We start from the raw sequence: 17,113 nt of genomic DNA on the forward strand, positions 1-17,113 counted from the left end.
CCAGCAGGCACCGCGCCCGCGACGGGCCAAGGGGGGACCTATTTTACAGGGTAGCTGCAGGAAATCTCGGCGGTTTAAGGCAAAATAAGCTCGGAAAGCCCTTTTCCAGGCTGAATCCTTATGCCGATAACCCCATCTGGAAAATAGGGCAAGACACAGGTCGATGGGTGTCTGGGGGACAAGGTAATGCAGCAGTTCGCCATCTTGTGTGACTGATGCCCAGGCCAAAACCGACCCCTCCAGCCACCCCAGCATCAGAGCCTGCACTTGCATGTTACCTCATGACATACCATTACATACCTTACGATTTTACCTACCTTCCTACTTGCCTGTCTGATTTTACCTACTACAGCCTCACTCAGTTGTGCCATGGAGCTTCACCCTACTCCGAAGGAGCTTTTTATCTACGGTTTGACCAGGCCTATTTCACAGAATCACAGACTCGCAAGGGTTGGAAGGGACCTCCGGAGATCACCTACTCCAACCCCCCTGCTAAAGCAGGTTCTCCTACAGCATGTTGCACAGGACTTTGTCTAGGCGGGCTTTGAATATCTCCAGAGAAGGAGACTCCACAGCCCCCCTGGGCAGCCTGTGCCAGTGCTCTGTCACCCTCAAAGTAAAGAAGTTCTTCCTCATATTCAACTGAAACCTCTTATGTTTCAGTTTGTACCCATTGCCCCTTGTCTTGTCGCTGAGCACCACTGCAAAGAGTCTGGCTCCGTCCTCGTGACATCCACCCTTAAGACATTTGTATGTGTTGATGAGGTCCCTTCTCAGTCTTCTCATCTTCAGGCTGAACAAGCCCAACTCTCTCAGCCTTTCCTCATAGGGAAGATGCTCCAGTCCCTTAATCATCCTAGTTGCTCTCCTCTGAACTCTTTCTAGGAGTTCCTCATCTTTCTTGCACTGGGGAGCCCAGAACTGGACACAGCACTCCAGGTGGGGTCTCACCAGGGCAGAGTAGAGGGGGAGGATAACCTCCCTTGCCCTGTTGGCCACACTCCTCTTAATGCACCCCAGGATACTATTGGCCTTCCTGGCAACAAGGGCACACTGCTGGCTCATGGTCAGCTTGTCATCCACCAGGACTCCCAGGTCCCTCTCAGCAGAGCTGCTTTCCAGCAGGTCAGGCCCCAGCCTGTACTGGTGCATGGGGTTCAACCTCCCCAGGTGCAGCACTCAACACTTGCCCTTGTTGATTTATTTAGTCCCAACTGCTTTTATTTTTTTTTAATGGGTTCTGTGATACTTAAATTATTTGGAGTGCACAAGAACATTTTGCAAAATTAATAATAACTGCAAAGTTCTGTGAAAAAGAACTCAATGCCTTTGAAGGGTCAGCATGGATTCTGACTCTTTCCTCTTCTGATTTTCTTTCCTCCCCATCCCAATTTCCTTTTCTTCAGGTCTAAGTCACCTAGCGGGCCTGACTCATTTGTCATCCAGTATCACTACATCTCCTTCTTTTGTTGTCGGGTACAAATGCGTGCGCACCCACACTTGCTTCTGCCAAGCTGTGAAGTGGGAGGCAGGCAAGGAAAATTAAAGACGTCAAAATAGGGGATTTAAGGGATGAGGCAGGAAAATAAAAGGGCAATGTTTTTGTGTTGTTAATTCGCTAGGGGTTTTAAACCTTTAAAAAAGTGTTATGTTTTTGTAGCCACCGTCTTCACATGCTGCAATTTTAGAAGTACTAAATAGCTTAAAACAAAGTACTATCATTCTATAATATGTTCATCATGATAGCACTTATATAGAATATTTCCTTGGAAACCTGGGCTACATTAGGAATAATAGAAATGTATACTAGGAATCCTGCAGATGTTCAGGAATCTGAGTTGTTCTGAATGTTATAGGGTATTACTGCTCATAGGAAAGACCAAAAGATCCTTCGAAAGAAGTGGAGGACACTACAACACATGATAGCGTTTCACTTTCTCTTTAATATACTACTCTCTTTAATATCAGATTACTGGGATTGTTAAACATTTTAAGATGCTGGTATAGAAAATAAAATTAAAAAATTAATAGATATTACATTCTTTCCTTCAGTGAAAAGCTAATCTTTAAAATGTCAGTCTAAAAACAGTCTTAACAATGAGGCCATAGAGATCTAAAGTACATTCTGCTATCCCATCTAAAAGTTTGGCCAAAAAATATTCTCTTTCTTGCATGAAGAGAGAAACTCTGACCTCATTGTGCCTCTGATTTTTCTCTAGTGAGCCAGAATAATCAGTTCAGTTTTAAGCAAAAGGCACAGTTTCAATATACCAGTCTTACTACTTATTAACAAAAACATAAGATTCTGTCAATAAACTATCAGGGCAGAGACTTGCATATGTTACATTTCATTACACTAAAGGGCTGTATTTGCTTTAATACTGGTGCAGCTGGAGATTCTTCAAGTATTAATGAAATGCAAAGTGGCCACAACTTTTCTCAGATGTTCCCTATATACTGTCAATTCTTTGACCAGATCTCAGAAAAGCAAGTATTGACCAAACAATCAAAAGCATAGGATGGGTTTCTCATTATGATCCTTCACCATAATGTGTAGCAAGAGCATTCCTGGAATGTGCTGCCTACAACTTTCAAATATGCTGTAAGAATTATTTTAGATTTGATAATTGTGTTTGATTCTTCTCCAGAGAGACAACTTTATATCTTAAGAGATCTCTAATCTTAAATGAAATGGGCGATCTGATCTATGTGTGCACTACAGATACAGCTGTTAAGAATGTTCAAATGCTACTTTTAAATAGTAATAAATATGCATTACACACTGTACTGTAGTATATAAGCAGTTAGATACTTTTAAATTAGCAATGGGATAAAAAGCATCACATTTTGAATATGGCTTGACAAGAACATCTGAAGAGGTAGTGATTAAACTGTGGCATAAATTCTTCTAAACCAGCATCTCATAAAATAACCTAGATTGATTAACCCTGAAAGTTTTCAGAAGACTGGTGAGTCTCCAGAGTAAATGGAGAATAGCCATTTCACAAATGGCTATTCTTTCATGAGAGCTACATGTACTCATCGATTCCAGAAGACGTGCAAGTTACATCCTCATTACTAGGAGAATATTAAAAATGTTCCTCAAAAGACTCAAAATAGCACAAAGAACATTTGAATCCTCCTACCTCAAAAAAAAAAAAAATAGAAAACAGTGAAAAAGTGAAGCGTTCTGGATGATTTAGCCTCACAATTTCATTCTACGGTAAGAAAACTGAGGCATGAGTTGATTAAAATATTTTCTTACGGTCTTCAGAGATTATTAGGCAAGGTCAAAAATGTAGCCCAGATCCCTTAAGTGGGTTCAGTGCTTTCTCACAAGTCTGGGTAGAATGCAACACAGGAATGCATGAATGTGAGGGTTCCAGTAAAAAAAACAAATAAGAGAATGCCAAATGTCTGCAGGTAGTGAGATAGTGTATTATACTTCAGTTAGGCTCATTTCGGCATTAACGTAGAGTTTTTCAGGCTGTGACTCATGGACTAAAGGCCTGCAAGATATCAGAAGGCAATATTGGAGCAAAAGATGCACATGTGCATTTCCACATACAGATGCAAGTAAGCAAGCAACAATCCGGAAGTGTAAAAGTTTTCCTTAAGTTTTCTTCGTGAAAAATACTGCCATAACAAGTCACAGGATTGTTGTTTATTTCTTTATAGAAAGATTAAATGGCCTTTGGTCTTAAAAAGTTATTAAAAGCCACAGTGGTATTTTTTACATGATATTCTTCACATTTCCACTCTTCCAAAAATTATAGAATTAAATGGCTCAGAACTCCAGCGCGTATTCCCTTTCTGCAGTCCTTTTATTTTTCTACTTTGCAGAATGAGAGAAGTCCTTATACATTTCACAAACACCTTGCCATACTACACTCAATGCTTTAAAAAAGCGAAAATGTTAAAAAAGAAAAAAATCAGCAGACAGTTCCAAAATTAATGGAGAGACTGTGCCACCACAGATGCTTGATAGAAGACTACATATGCACTGCACTCGGCTGGCCTAACTGGGGCTTGAAGAGCACAGACAGGAGCAGAGATTAGAGATTACCGTTCCTAAAAATCACCACGGTATTTGCTTCAAATTGCAGTCCTCTGGAAGTGCTAGACCAAGAAAGTTTTGCTAAAAACCTGGTGGTCAGAGGCCATAAACAGTTTGAGAAGGAACAGTGGTATGATCATGTTCCAAGAAGCAGTTCCTGACTCGGTAGCCTTGTGTTACCATCCGCCCACAGTGTACCTACTGTGGCGTACAAAGAATTATGCTTCCCATCATATCTGTGTGTTATCCTGCAGTGTGAGTGTACTGACACTAGGGACTAAAATGTGGTTACTGCAAACTTTCTTTCTCTTTTTCCTCTCATTCACATTTCACACTGTTTTCCTCAGTGGAAAGATGTGTATAAATTACATGGGTGTGGGTTTTTTTTCCTCTAATGTAGTTTTATTAAACTTTAAAAGGGTAATCACTATTCTCTAAGAATAGCAGTATGGCACTCCAGAGTTGTCTTTGTTCATCCATTAATACACATTCTAAGAGTATTTAAAATGATCTGCCTGGTAACCTCAGAGTTTATGTGTATTTTAGGAGACCAGTACAACATCCTATTGTGTCTGAGTGCTGTTAAAAGCTAGCTAGGAACAATTTTTTTTTCCCCGGTGTTTAAGATCTTTCCAGGTGTCTGTACAAGTTAGACTAATTTTTGTATTTGGTTAGATAGGATTTGAATTTTTGTTTATCAATTCCTTCAGAATGCAGTGAATAAGAAACCAGAGAGAATCAACTGTTATTTTGAATATTCAGTCCATTTGATGAGACAACTTTTTTGCTGAATAAAGTTATTACACATCTGTCTAGAAAATTACACATGAGCTAAGGCTGTCACATAAGTTCTCCTCAGCAAAGGAAGGTGCAATATTGCTTCACAATAGGATCAAGTTCTTAAAGAACTTGATAAAAAATCACTTCAGCAAATAAATATTTACCCCTTTTTACAAAGGAAGAATCAGACACAGAGACGCTGAGAGAATGTTTAGCTTGATGCAATGAAGGAAATTTGTAATAAATGACGACTCCTTTTTCTATATTATGAATTACAAAAACATTATTGTACTGTTCAAAACATTAAATTCAAAATTAGGATGCTGAGGCAGGGAAGGTCTTTGTAAATCTTGCAGCTCTTTGAAAATATCCTGTGTCATTCCCAAGTTAAGCAGTTAAATAGTGAGATGAAGGAACAGAATATAGGGAAGAAGAGGTCCAAACTCTACAGAGTACCCAATAATTTAACGGTAAGGGGATGGAGTATTAGAAGAATTAATGAAAGTGCTGTGGAAGAAAAGCTACAGAGTCAGATCCGTCGGAAGTTTCACTTTTTCTGGAAATTTTGTGATGCTAGCAGACATGTGATTTGAAGCTGTTAAAGGGAATCATTGTAAATAACTTGAAGCTTCTAAAACTAGAGTTTGTTTGAAGTGCATTAAATTAATCCAAATTAAAGGACTTTCATGAGTTTCTAAAGAGTTTGTAAGATTTCTTTGGTCAAGGTCCAAACTCATATGCATGGGCAGTTTTTTCTGCTTAAAAATAAATGACTGGACTGCCTTGGATGTGAAGTGTCTTCACCCATCTTAGTTAGAAGCTATATTTATAGGTATGCATACATTTTGTCTGGGGAGCACGGTATGTCTTACACTGTAGATACATTCACATGCACACAAACAACAGTACATGGAGTCTAACTATAACGATACAAAGAACTTCTGTTTATCATCAAACATTTCATATATCCCATTACATGTGAAAGAATTATTATCTGTCCTGTTGCAGTGCAATGCTTTTTCCTATAATGGAATTTTACTCTGCAAATTTATTTTGGTATTAAAAGGTTCCACTTTATAACGTCTATGGTTCAATCAGTGATCTAAAAGGCACTTAAATGCTTTGAACAAGATACATAAAATGCTTTTATTGCAAAAGCTTTGCTGTATCTACCAATTTTACCATTGATCTCTTTCCATGTAAGGCAGTTCTGGAAGCTGCCCATGCTGTATAAAATCACATGGTGGCTTTTGATCTCCAGCTGGTGATTAAAGCACATTATGGAGGTTTGAAATTTTCTTGTGGTCATTAGCATACCTCCAAACACTTCTCTGCTAAATAGTAGTGGTGTTCTCACTACATGCTATTTAAATAAGAAACCAGGAACCTATAAACTTATTTGCTATCCTTTCTAGCTCAGAGGATACAGATCTCTTGAATGAGGTGGCCTTACCCTTAGCAGTAGACTTACTGATCAAATAGTGATTTCTTAAGGTGATTAGGCTATATCAAAATGCAAGGAAGAATGAGGTTATATATTTGTAAACCCCGTTTTGAGGCAAACAGGCAGAACTCCATGTTTTGCAAGACCTTGTGTAGTTACTCCCTATCTACAGTTCCGTATTTCCTACTGCTAAAACACGTCACCATCACTTCCAAGGTCACCAGGCTGTTGTAGGTTTTCTACAGAGGAGTTTTTAAACAATGCAGCATTAACTCTGTTGCTTGTAAATAGGAAAAAAAGCATCTTTCCTCCCACTTCTTGAAACTCTGTTTGTGTGGTGGGAAAAATAGAGAATTGCCATGTATTTGTTACTTTCTCTAGCAATCTCCTTGGGGTTTCCTCTCATAGAAAATAAATGAGGACATCAGCTTTGTATATTTGTATTTCACTTTATTATGTTATGTTGCATTTTATTTACGTATTTTTGCCATCTATGTTTTGCTAGCAAGCAAAGTTTACCGAGTGTTACCCAGATACAGAGGAAACCATAACATTTGTTGAAAGATATTACAGTCAGTAAATACCAAATAAATTCCAAAGCTCCCTGCTAGTTGTTCTACCCTGTCCCCTCACTCCCAAAAATAGAACGAATATAGGTAACCTGGTTTCTAACAAGTCAGCGGTTACAGGCTTTTAGAAGGGAATAAAATCTGGGTCAGGGGAAGAGTATTGGCCTGGAATGGATGTTCCAGTTGTAAGGGAGACAGAGGACACTAAAACTTGCAGAAGGCATGGGCAGGCAGAATATCAAGGTTAGCAGATATAAGCAAAGCAGTGAAGGCAGACAGTTTTGTGTCTATTATATTGTGCAGCAAAGCCCCTTGACTTGTTTGAATCTAGGAAATAACAGATTCCCATCTCTGCTTTTCTCCAGCAGTTTGACTAATGCTTGGAGGAAGAGCAGAACTACAGAGAGGGAGCACTGAAAGTTTATCATATAGGTAACATTTTACTTTTCTTTCCAAGCAACACCCTAAAATACCTAAGATCTTTTATGAGATTGGACACAGCAGTTTTTATTCAAGGAGCTTATTGTTCAGACAAAGAAAAAAACAAACCCAAACCTAATGAAAAGCAGCACACATTGAATCCTTTTTCGTATCAAAAGTTAATTCGTGTTCATATAAATAGGTACTTGGTGGAGTAATTGTCTCATACAAACTTTCTCTGAGGAAGTAGAAGGGGCAGAAGTAATTGACTGTTTCCTTGGGAGAAGATATCATACGATGAACATTAAAAATAAACCATTGCATTTTCTTATAATCCACACTTTTCTGTCTTCTGGCAAGCTTTATTATCCAGAACTAACTGTCTGGAGAAGAAAAAACACTTACTGCTGCTCTCCTGTACCCGAGCATAGCATGGAAACCTTCCTGTCGTGCTGCTCTACTGCATAGTTTTGGTGTTCATGACCATGCTAATCTACATACAATTTACATGACGTGTAATAAAATTTATGATTTGCATAAGAACTGGTTTTCTCCAAGTCCCAAATGGCTCTAAGGAACTCTAAAAAAAGGCTACCACTAGGTGTCTCATTAGTTTCAATATACTCCAACCTAAGAGCAAGAAATGCTCAACAAAATTTAACAAAAATACAGTTAATTACCACTGACATTCCCACCTTCATTACACCAGCACACCCTGAATTTAATCACATGCATTATTGTAATCAAGCTGTCAATCAGATTTTGAAATATTTCATTTTTTGACATAATTACAGCAGAATCCCTACAGCCCGTCTAGAACATGGATATGGCAAGATTGATATTGTGTTACAAAACGTGATCTGACAAAAAAAATTGATGCTTTTGTGCAAAAATTAAAGAAACACTGAACTGCTAATGCATTTACCCTGCAAATATGTTGCATCAAGTAGAATGCCAAGAGTTAATATAACTGCCTGCCCATTCACTGAATAATATACTCATTCTTCTTGTGTTTTAAGTCATTAAATGTTTTCCATGTCATTTTTGTTTTTGTTTAAAAGTACGTAGCTTTTATTTGCTTAATTGGAACCAACTGTATGGAGGACTTTTTTGCTTTTAGGCTCCCAGCAAAAGGTTTAGAGAAACAATCAGCAGAGAAATGGGATGCCAAGGAGAGAATTGGGCTCACGTTGAAACTCCTCTGAGACAACCCCATCTATGGAAAGTCACAAAACGAGTGGGCCGTTTGATTAGCGTTTGCAAACAGCTCATGATGAGACATCCGTAGTACATACTGGTATCTTTTTTAAAAATTTCATGTTCCTGCTTTTTGATGTATGGTGGGGAAGGTATTTTTTTATGTTAACACTTCAAAACATTCAAGATACATGTAAAAGTAGAGGGCTCTTTAGATGGAGACCCATCTGTCAGTAATTACAGGGGTTCCCCGGAGCACATATACAAACGTCAGCCTGGCTCAAGTGAGCATTGGTCAGATGCGTTCTCTCTCATTTTTGGGATCCTAGTTTGTCTTTTAACCAAGAAGGTAATTTTTTTTCCGTCTGATGACTATTTCATGGCCTCTGTGAATGAGTTTGCAGACCCCTGCCTGATTTTATGTAGACAGATGTCCCCCTTCACGAAAACAACTGTCACAATTGGCAATAGTTGTCACATGTGCTGGCAGCAGCACCAGCTCAGGATGAACGGACAGGAGGCAGGAGGGTGTCCTCCTCACTACGAGGAGGCAGGTGAAGACGGGGGATGTTTGCAATACCACAGGCAGTGCTGCATTTTCAGTGTGCAATATTGTTAATTCAGGCATCTTTTACAGGACCAGTGCTCTTTGCTTTAAAATCCACTTGTTTGGATATTTTGAGACAGGTATTCCACCAGAATAACTTGATCTAAATGTGTTTGGATAACTTAAAAGACAATCTCTTGTCCGATAGCAAATTAATAATTAATTTCTTCCTTTCCAATGGCAGTTGAGGAAAACCACAAACACATTATTCACTGGAGAGGTATGCAAGGCTTTTAAGAAGTTATAGAAACACGCATGTAGCTTCACACACAATCCCAGCACTTCTCCATCCTCAACCTGAGGAGACAGAATGTAACTGTGCTCCTTCTCTCCATCTTCATCCTGTCCCCAGGGTCTCATTTGCTTATTTTCTATATCGCTCGTACTGGCCCTGTTATTCAGAGAACGACTGTTTTACTTGAGTATTATCTCAGCTCCTAAGACCTATGTTTGTAAGATCTGTTTTTTTCTAGTTGAGTTGCTGTATTTTCATGCAGACATCTGTTGAAAACATTGAATTAATTAATGCAGTAGTAGCAACTAAGAAAACATGATTAATCAGCTTTGTCCTCTGCCACAGTGAACTTACTAGGGCACTGAGAGAAGATGTATAGAATCTGAGGGGCACTCTGTTTTATGATTTGTTCTTGGGGAATAGGTTAAATTTCTTCCTTTTCCTTTCATGCCAGCACCTCCTACTTTTCCTTCACAGACTTGAATCCAGCTCCATCCACACATACAAAAGACGACCTTGCATACCTCATGGTGGAGGCAATGAGTTCTGCATTCCCTGCAGACTCTCGTCTTTCTAACAGGAGATGCCAAGCTTCGTCCCTCCCCAGTTGCCTATAGTTCATATGCAATTGAAACATGCTAGGAGGAAAGTGTTTACCATCTATTGTTGAAGCAGCTAATTTTTTTTAGTAAAGACATGGCTTTGAAGATATTTAAATGGTCTTACACCTACCTCAATGATATAAATAAAGAAGCGAATTCAGCAGTTTTCATGACACCATATACTGACAATATTCTAAACTGTCCACTAAGCATTTTTCATTCTCCATGGAATATCAACATACTGACTGCAATATTTCTATCTATGTTCTTTTACTTGCTAATAATCAAATTGCAGCCATCAACCTTTTCATTTAGAACTACTTGCTCCAAAAAGTAAGCACAGCCATTTGAAACAATTTTGTAGCTATCTCAGATGGAACGTAAGTTTTAAATTGTTGAATTGTAAGACTGCCACCTCGTAAACATATTATAATGTATATTGGTCTATTTTGGTGAACAGCTGAATAATAATGTACTTTAAAAACAGTTTGAAATGCATCTTCTAAGATATAAAGCAGGGAGGGTGACTAATATGAGAATATGGCATTTCACAGCAAACCTAATGAAAGCTTGTGAAAACTACAGTATCTCATCACCACACTGGCTACATTGGCTGCAATACAGTCAATACTGTATTGACTGCTAGAAAGGGTGTAAGTACAAAGCATTCCATCTCTCCTGATGAAAGTATCTGAGCTGGGCCCAAATCGATGGGTAAAAGAGTAAATCTTCCAGTTTCATGAATTTTGTATAACTTATTCTTGAATATTTTTTAGAATTGTGTCCCATCTCCTTGACCAATGTAAACTTTGCTTTTCCTTCATTTCCAAAGAGTCTTTTGAGAATGATCATTAAAGTAATAGCATATTTTTAATACATAATTTATCTGCAGAGCCCCAAAATAGAGCCTGCTTTGCCTGCATTTCCAATTCAGAAAACTCGAGAGGGTACAACTACTTTTAAAAGGATAAGATTGCCTGATCAGGTGGTTTACACTTTTTATTAAGTTATTTCTTTAAAGTAGAAAATGTTTCCTAATTGTTTGCTGTTTACTTGGATTTGCATTGTTTGCACATGAGACAGCCTTCCAAGCAGAGGTATGGGTCTGCCTGGCTCAGGCGTGAAATCATCAGTCCTGTTTGCTCAACCCCGCACGCAGAGAGAGCTGAACTTGCTCAAAGTGCACACGCCATCTCTCTCCCCTGCTCGTCTAGACTTCTGGGATAAAAAGCTCCTTCCCTGTAGTCAGCGATGACCATGTGCCTATCCAACATAGATGCTACATCACCTCTAATTCTTAATCAAGGCACCATGGCATGGTACTCAGTACAGAGGACCGGCACACACACACCAGGCCCCCCAAAACAAACACACATGTTCCGGAAAGCAAAAAAAAAGTAGTATGAAAGTACATCATGTATAACCAGCTAAAGATACGCTTTCCTCTGCTTCAGTACTGATATCTTTGTGCTGTAGTGTGGATTAAGCTCAAAATGCAATTGTTTAGTGACTGCTTTATATGTCATACGAAAAACGGAAAGGCTACGTACATGTGGGCATGCTAAGAACAGGGTGCAAGAAAATTTTCTCATATAAAAGAATCGAAAGAGGAATTTGGATGCATGGAAGTTTGTCATTTCTGTATGCAGTTGGTCAAATAAGATACATAACCTTTTCCTGCAAATGGTGTTTGTCACATCTCTAGATTGCATCCTAGAATGACAAAAATGCATGGAAGGAAGAACTATGTACGTATAGGTGTGTACCTTTCCAGGGATATCCTGAACAACATTTGTGCCTGGTCTTTCAAACAAGCCAGAAGTTGTGAACAATTAATTCACCTAACAGGTAGGCTATACTTGGGTAGAAATGTTTGAATTTTTATTAGTTATCAAGATCCTAATTTATTAATCTTAATAATCTTTAGTTACCAAAACCTCAAAAGATGGAAAGTGTAAAAGACAGCAAAGATGTATGGAGAATTTTCTTAGCAAAATGGCATATTTAACTCATAGCCTCAAGATTGTTGGTTTATTTTTCCCCAATGCAAAGCCAAGCATAAGATAAGGGATGCAGGTTATTACAAGGCATCTGAAAAGTTCCTTGCAAAACACCATTTTTAGATGAAGTTTTTTCCAAATTAACAACAAAGCGTAATAAAAATCAGCCTCTCTGCCCTAATGTGGTCATTTTTACCAAGGCAGCGTGAGCCTGGAGTGAATATGAATCATTAAAAGTGTGATCTAACAGTGTTTTATTCAACTTTGATTCATTGTGAATTTCTATCTCACGTCAGTAATAAGCTGCTAAAACCTTCATGAAACTAATAAACACAATAGTCAGAACATTAAAATAGTCTTGCTTTCTACTGTATACCAGCAGAGGAAGTAACACAACAAAAAATCAAAACCATCATGAAAAATATACAGACAGAAGCACTTGCAAAACCCATAGAAGACGTTCCAGGAAAGAACCAGAAGGGACATTTGCCTAGGAATAAGGGAAGCCTGGGGATTTAACAGATGAATGGCAGAGATGACAGCAGGTAGGAGTGGGCAGCTGAGGGGTTTGGTCTGGTGGCAGGGAGAAAAGAATTGCACCTGGTGTTTTTGGGCACAAAAGTTGTTGGGAAACAGGTAAAGCAGACAGAGGGCAGAGAGACCAGACAGAACAGGGCAAGGAGAACCAAGCTGGAGTTACCAGCGAGAAGACACGGCCAACTGGAAAGCCTTTTCGAATCAGCACTGATTAGAAAAGGACAAGAAGGGGGAGGGGGAGGAGGAAAAGGAAGACATATCTGTCCCAAAGATCTTCCACTACTCTGATAAGCAAGCATTTTCCAGCTGAGGAAGGAGGGAAACTGAAGCAGACAAGGCAGCAGGTAGAAGATATTTGCCAACTTCAAGTTCCCAGCCAAGTTTGTTTAGCATGGCCACACATGCTACACTTGGCACCTGCCAAGTTGGCCATTTGCAATGGTTCAGAATTTTACTTGTTCCCTTTTCACTGCATGAAATGATCCTGGGAGACTTGCACCCAATATGTAGTTCAGAAGGTTATATGATGAAGCTGTGTATCTGGAAAAAAGTAAACTGTACGAGTAAAATTAGGTATGTACAGAAGAACAGCTTTTTGCCGCTACCATGCGGCTCTGCCAATGCACTTCAGGCTTGACTTGCGATACCCTGTATAAAATTTCAGTGCCGCCTCTCTGCAGAGCAGTGACTCAGTCATGCTGAACTATGCCACCTCTGTGGCAGAATACAATCTATTGTATGTGTTTTATAACCTTCATGACTCAGAATCCAACACAGTAATCAACACAAAACAGAGCAACTTCAAAAGCATATTTATAATGCAGATGATGTGATCTATCACCATTCAATGAGCAGGTAGAAATTTCAGGCTGGTGCACATAGCTACATCTTAAATAAAGGGCTGCATTATTAACAAGCTGCATCGTGCTTTTCAAGGCCCACCGGGGAGGACAGGAGGGGGTGAAGCTTGGTTGCTTTTTGCCGTCATCATTACTATCCAAAACACACAGGAATGGACAGCTCAGGAACCTGGATCATGGGGCGTTTTTCTTTTTAATCATAGGTTAAATTTGAACTATTGACATATCAAGACTGGTTAGAAACCAATGGTTGCTAACTTACGTAAGTGACTGCAAATCATTTTGCTGTCTCAATACAATTCCTACCAAAAAAAGAGTACAGACAACATCCCTATCAGTTTTCACATCATCATTGCCAACCAAATAGCAGCAAAGGGTTAGAGCTCATCTGAGCAGGGAACTGTTCTGAAGCATCTATGTGCATTCAGGTTTAATTTCACGTGGAGACACACGCTCCAGTGTACACCTACCTTGACCCTGATCTGTTTAAATTAATGGCAAGGAGTAGCCACAACAACACATAACTGTCTCTTTAACAAGTCAATGAGCAGGCAGATTTTGAGTTGGCAATGACCAAATTCGTGTTTCCCTATTGTTCTCAGTTTCTCAGTATCAAGCAGCAAACTCTGCTACTCAAAGCCATTTCTGCTCCCACAGAGAAGAATTTATTTCCATCTTTTATAAGAGTCTTTGAAAGTGATGTTACAGAATTGTAGCCAGAAAAATCTTCACAGTTCTCAGTAACATGACCATCACGGCTTCTCTGATCTTCATACCTATAGCAGAATATGTTCCTCCTTCAGGAAGAGTTTCCTCACAGGCTGAAGTTAACTTACACTGCTAACAGAAATTTCTTTTGACAAATTGAGCCATCCAGTGGCACAGCCTGAAACAAACTACTACATGTACTTGTTAATGCATTTCTCCAGTCCCTTTCCTTATATGAGAAATATATTAGTGACTACAAAAAAAAAAAAAAAGCAATCAAACATCTGTTTAGTGATTATTGCAGACAGAACTGGAGGTGATGAACATTTCTAATCATTTAAGGCCAGACAGAAGTGGTCTCTAGACATTGATTTAACAGAGAAGAGGGGTAGGGAAGGTAGAAGGAAAACAATGGAAAATTCTAAAAACTCAGAGTTTCAAATTCATTGTTTAGGCTGCACATCTGCCCTTAATTCACCTTTTTGCATGTACATGCTTTTCTATGTGCAGCGGTTAACATCAGATGTCAGTCTTTGACCCCCTGCAAATTCTTGTTGTAATAGTTTGAGTTAAGTTAATTTATCCCAAATCACCTCGCTTTTGTCAATGCTAGAATCTTGTGACTGCAAAACAATACTTTAGTATTTGAAATAGGAAGAGAGAAGTATCTATACACAGAAGCAGAAATCCAACCACTGAGGGCTTAAATGAGCCAATAACTAAGTATAGTGTGAGTGTGTTTTTTGTTTTAAAAGATTGTGAGCAAATGAAATGCTGCATAAAGGTCCTATAGCGGTAGTGGGTAGAGCTTGGCTTAGCATGGGCAAAGAAGAAAGATCATTAACAAAATAGGGAGCACCTCAGGGGACACGCCTACAGACAGTCTGTCACCTGCTGGTCTTAACATCTGATTTCAAAATTTAGTTGGATATCAATTTCCGAATGGCTGAATTAACTCAGCCCCTTTGTATAGCATCAACATGCATCAGCTTTCACTGATAAATTTGAGGCTGTAACAACATTCCTCTTCCTAAATTTTGAGGGGAAAAATAACAATGGAAGAATAGCCAGAAATTACATTCCGGGTTCCAGCAGCCCAACAAACAGCCTAACAAAAGTACAATGTTAATACCAATATTTAACTCATGACTGATGCACTGGAAGCAATAGCAAGGCTTTATAAAAAGTATGTATGAAGCAACAATATTTTGCACTAACCTAGCAATGGACAGGGCTGAAATTCTCTGGTATCCCTGGTTAATAACAAATTGCTTCATTAATCACAAAAGCAATGAAAGTCATCTGTCATTCTAGTAAAATTTCTCTGAAAGAAGGTAAGGGCTGTGGTTATGGAATAGCTTGTCCACCCCTAATGGCAAGTGTTGCTTGTCTACCCATTCATGTAAGGGAGTGTCAAAGCTTTGGCTTAACCAAAACACATGTAGGCTTATTTGTTCTGAAGAGCCGTGATTCAAAGCAGGTAGAACCGTGCCTTCCCAAGACTTCTTTTTTCAAAAAATTAAAGGTAAACTTAATTTTAGAACAATGGAAAGGAGCCATTCTTTGGTTAAACATGGTGATCAGTAATTTTATGGAAAACTTTTGCCTTAAAAAGCTAATATTGAATAACATTAGGGTCAACTTCATCTGACCAAATTTTGTAGCTTATCTAGGAAACTATAAGCACTATATACAACACTATAAACCCCAAACATATAAGTCAGTAAAAACCATTGTAAACTTCATGGGACTCCCTGCTGATGCAGTGTTGTCAGACAGATCATTCCAGACTCCGGGTATAAACTGCTGATTTCGGGTGTCATAAAGAATGGAAAGTGCAAAAGCTGATAGTTCTGTTCTAGGGACAAACTAAGCTCTAAGCAATGTTTCCCTTTCTCAAGTAATTGCAGCAAAGCAATTCAGCATCCAGGTGATGGAGCAGGTGTGCTCCCTGTGACAGTGTACGGTCCTGATGTCTGTTCTTCTCTTACCGAGGCAAGCAGGGTTTGGAGGAGACCAATGGCACAGAGCACGTCAGGGTTTCAAGTTTTTATCTACCAAAAAATAAACATAGCTACAGCTTTTTGAAGTAATTGTTAACTACTTGGTAATATGAACTGTTGTGCAAATGTTTGTGTTTGCTACCTTCATTACTGGTATCGGCATGCTTTTCACCGGGGTTTTATTGGACCAGCAGTTTCTATACTTTCCAAATAATTCAAGACAGTTGTAGTAGGCTTAGCTGTGTTCTGCTGCCGGTGGGCAGGATGAGACTGTAAACCATCTGGCCATTCATCTATCACATATCCCCCTAGTTCAATAATACTCAGAAATCATATCATTAGACAACTGATAAGGCTGAAGCACCTTCCTTCTGCAAGGGCTGGTGGAGCTGCGTTGGGGCTGCTGGTACAAATAACCCTGAAGGCTGCAACTTTGCAGAGGAGTTGTCCTCCTGTGTCTCTGCAGGAGAGCCCTTCTAAGGGCTGAGATAAGGAAGTTGCTTCCAAACGAAGTTTCTGGCTGTATTGTGAACCAGAGGAAAGTTTCTAGCAAGAGCCTCCAGTGGGTAGAAGGGGCTGCAGGTTTCCAAATGGGCAGTGGGCAGCGGTAGCTCGCTCACGCTCTGTGACAGCAGTTGCTGTCTGAAGCGGTGAATTGATCTCTGAATTGCGAGACACCCACTGGTGCAAAGCCTATTGCTGGCAGCACCAGGGGCCAGTTTCAAGGCCCCTGTTTTACTTAAACTGTGCACCCTGCTAACGCACAGTAAAACGTGTCTCCCAGCCCCAGACTATTACTACATGTCCTTGGTGTTTTCCTTCACTGTTGCCCAGACCCCTCGCTTTGTATGCAGAAGTCGAGGCAAGTTCACGCAGTGCAAAACACCTTTATTTTGGCACAAGAACAACAAAGCTTTGCTGTTCTCACAGCAGCAGAGAAGCATGGTGTTAGCAGAGATGCCAACCACAAGTGACTCCTGGGGGCCGACGGTGCATCCAGAGCCCCCGTCCCCGGAGAAGGCAGCATGTCTCACCGCGAGGCGCGAACCGCTCGCGTCCACACGCGCAACAGAAAATGCACGTAAGAAGCGGTA

The sequence above is a fragment of the Egretta garzetta genome, unplaced genomic scaffold, assembly GCF_000687185.1.
Source record: "Egretta garzetta isolate BGI_Z169 unplaced genomic scaffold, ASM68718v1 scaffold206, whole genome shotgun sequence".
Lineage (NCBI taxonomy): Eukaryota > Metazoa > Chordata > Aves > Pelecaniformes > Ardeidae > Egretta > Egretta garzetta.